This window comes from Balearica regulorum, chromosome 14 (assembly GCF_011004875.1).
Source record: "Balearica regulorum gibbericeps isolate bBalReg1 chromosome 14, bBalReg1.pri, whole genome shotgun sequence".
Taxonomy (NCBI): Eukaryota; Metazoa; Chordata; class Aves; order Gruiformes; family Gruidae; genus Balearica; species Balearica regulorum.
Genome location: NC_046197.1, coordinates 21,279,235 through 21,283,196, shown reverse-complemented (window position 1 = coordinate 21,283,196; position 3,962 = coordinate 21,279,235).

The following is a 3,962-nucleotide window of genomic DNA, read 5'->3' as shown; positions in this document are numbered from 1 at the left end:
GAAAAAAAATTAAAAATAAAAAGAATTACCAAAAGAAATCTGATTTTTTTTTTTTTTCAAATCAAAGGGAGTTTAAGACTTGCCTGTAGCACAAAATCCTCTCCTCTACTTGTTCAGCATGGTTCAAAACTCCATGGCAGCTGCTGCATCTTAAAACCAGTCCGAGAAGAAGGTCCAGCTGCTTAAATCCTGGCTCTGCGTCACGGCGGTGGCTGCAGCAGATAAAGCCCTTCCCTCCCAGGATCCCCAAACAAGCCGATCATCAGTTTAGTGACCAAACCCAGAATTTTCCTGCTCCAGGTGCTCCAACAAACAATTTTCCATCACATCTGCCTTGGGATTCATTTTGAATTTGTTCCAATTTGGGACCCTGCATCGAGGGTTTGGGTCGGTGAGGGTCTGCACCCCCGGAGGTGACCGGAGCCCCCAGGCTGGGAGCTGCAGGCAGCACCGACGTCGGGCAGCTGTTGGGTGCTGCCGTGCCCTGTAGCTCTGTAAAATTACCCAGCTTTGTGCTGCCTTCACATCCCTGTTACGTTAATGCTCCCTGAAATCTTCATTAAAATTTGAAATTAAAATGTAACATTTGAAGGGGGGCAGGGAGAAGTCCTGTCACCTGACGTTACACTCATCCCTTCCACGGTCACGTTTCTTGGGGTTTAACTGAAGAAGTCACGCTGACGGCTGCGCCCGCGCTCAGGACCAACACACGGTCACCGGCCGGAGCGTGCGTGCTGTCGGTGCCGGCGCTGACAGGCCGTGCTTTCCCGTGGCTCTCGGCGATGTTTTATGGAAGAGGCCGTGGGGCCGTGCAGCGCTGGCTCTCTGCACGCCTCCCAGCGCCCTTCGCCAGGGCAGATGCTCGCTGGATGCACGTGTTACAGGGAGCTTTAGCAGCTCAATGCCTCTTCGGCGTGACACCTCTCTGCTTCTTGCGGTTCTTCATCTATCAGACGCACCAAGACGCCTTGCTATGACCAGGAGAAGAAAATCTCAAGTTCCTAACCTGCTTTACATTTGACGCAAACATCCCGGTAGGAAACCCCTGTAGGCAAGAAATATTTCCAAAGTAGCAAAAGGTTTCTGTATTAAAGCACCAGATAAATCCCTGGGGAGTATTCCCTGAAGGAACTTCCCGCTCAGCTCCTAACCCAGCGCTTGGCCGCATCCCGGGACCCCCAGGACACGCTTCTACCCAGCACCAGCCCCGCATTTGTGTAACTCGGCGCAGGCTCCGACTCGGTGGTGCCACCGTGCCGCCTGTTGCGGAAAGGTTTCTGTTGCCTGCACAAATGTGCGAGACGTCCAGGGGATGCTTACAGTCGGGTTTTGCCAGAGACGGGGACCAGGGAGTGCAGACACCGCAGGGGAGGTGCTGGCTCCTCCCAAGCCGGTGAGAGCTCGGGCAATGGAGGGAACTGTTACGGTCAGTCCCTGAGCCACAGCGGCGTGAGGAGCGAGCCCGGGGCAATACGCAGCCATGTTAAGAGCAGGCAGGGACAGGAGCTCGCACCGTCTGAAAGCAGGTTCAGCACAACGATAGCAACGGCATCGCCCGCCTGGTGCCCCGCAGCTGGGGCCGCTCTCCCAACGGGGCTGCCTGGGAGGGGTCGCGGGTCCCTGCTCCTCCCAGCGTCCCAAAAGCTACACAGGAACGGGCGATGGAGCTAGGCTTGCTCACAAAGGGGGTCTAAAGATTACACCTCTGCTTACAGAGGACGCTAAACAGTGGTTTCGCACTGGTCAGAGCGACGCTCCGTTGCTGATGCTTCTTACGCGTTGCACCAGCTCTTTCTCCAGGGCAGAGCGGTCTCCCTCCTGCCCGGAGCTCTGCACGCTTCGAGGGCAGCTGGAAAGCGGTGCGGCCGTCCGTGAGGGTTTGCAGCAGGGGCATCCCCCGCAGAGGAATGGGAGAGTCTTTGCTCTGCTCCGCAAAACTGCCCAGGATGGTGCGAGGCTGCTTGCTGCAGTGGGTGGGCTCGGGCTCACACAGCTTTGCATCCAATTGTGCACGGCTTTGCAGATTTTGCTATTTAAAGTCCCACACGTTGTGCTCTGGAGGTCTTTCCTCCCCTGGTTTAGGGAAGCTCAGTGCCCTAAAGCTCGTGGCATCAAGTTCTGCAGCCCTTTATTAGGCTTTTCCACAAATAAATGATCAAAGAGTTTCGGGGCAGTGTAAATCTGTAAGAATCTGCTCCTTCCACCGCAGGCAAACCTCAGACATTAATATATTCTGTAGTTAAATTAACACACCTCCGTACTTTTCTCCCTGTCACATCAGTCTCCACATGCTGATATTAAAGCTTCCACTGCATACAAATACAGCCTGAAAATGCTTTCTTGTAGACCTAGATACGCTTGCAGTCACGTACACTTTTACCCTGATTTAGACTTAACTTTCTCTTTTGTAACAGGGACATCAACAGTTGGAAACGTGCTTGTTCAAGAAGTCCGCCTCAGTCTTTGACCCACAGGTAACCCAAAGTCCTGTTAAAAAGGGAAGAGCAGATGAAATTGTTGTCTGACAGATCTTTAGCCACCAGAGAGCCCACAGAGGTACGTTACGTCGAGTTGACTCCAAATAATTTTGACGTGAATTACTAAAGTGCCTGAAATGTATAATTTATTAGCATTTAAATACATCACAGAAGTGCTTTAAGGTTATGGGTGTAAGATGCGCAGACCAGGCTATAATTAACTCAAAACCATTGAGCACGGTGCTCTCGGTGGTGCCACACCGACACGATCAAGGCAGAGCAAGACGAAGCACAAAAGGGGTTCGACTCCTGAAAAATAAGACGAGTAACGACAGAGCAGTCAAAGCCCTGAGCGGGGGATGCTGGTGCCTCCCCGGCTCGGCAGCTGGAGCAACGCCGCAGGCCCAGGCAGCAGAGGCACAGAGACCTCGCCACCGCCGAGGCCGAGCACCAACTCGCCGCGTCCTGTCATGGAGCAAAACCATCCTCGCTTCAAAGAAAGGGGCGTCGGGAAGCCGAGCAGCACGCAGCGTACGACCCGCAAATCCATCTGACGAGACAGCGTTTTAAGGGATAAAAGGCAACGTTGTGGTCACCGCAGCCGGCATCCTGCCCTTGGACGGAGCGATGCGAGTACCCTTACCTAGGTAATATAGGTCAGATACTTAAAATATTCAGATGCCTAAAGGTGCAGACTTCAAATAAAATAAAATAAAATAAAAAAGCTCAGATAACCATTAGGTTCTACTGCTTTGACCTTTCAGTTAAACCCATTTCCAAATGGCCAGAAAACTCCAGAGATGCTGAAGCAGTGGGGAGGGCCCAGGGCGCAGAGGTGCTGGGGAGGATCCTGCAGGGTACCCCTTAAAACGCCCCTTCGTTTCTCCAGCCGACGCTTTTCACCAATTCTCACATTTATCTCCCACCGCTGACCAGGCCCCTCGCAGCCGAAGGTCAAGCGCCCTTCAAAGGCTTGTTTTGTCCTCCCAGACCGCGCGCTGTGCTCACTACTCGCACGTCCCCACGCCGCCCCGGTACCTCTTCCGCAGCAGCCGTAACTAAGCGCCAGCTCTGCCGTACCAGAGACCTTACCCACCCACCTCGCCGTGGGCCTTGCCGCGATGCTCCACACGTCCCGGATCCAGCGCACGCTGACCGACGCGACAGGCACCAAGCAGCAATTGGAAATTGTCTGTGGAACGATCCTGGGCAGGGAGAGAGAGGAAAAAGCTCTGGTGAATTCCTTTACGTTTTGATCATCCCAGCTGTAGATCTGCCGTGGAAAAAAAGCAGTGGAAGTACCCATAAAAAACTTCAGAGAAACACCAAACTTCCCTTCCATGCTGAACCGCAGGCCCCAGGCAGACGTGACACAACCGGCTCCAGGGCGCGGGGTCCCGTGGCTCGAGAGCCGAGCGAGAGTTGCGTTGCCGCCTTTGGGAGCCTCTCGCTCTGCGTTACAGCCGTACTTCACACAGTTGAGAC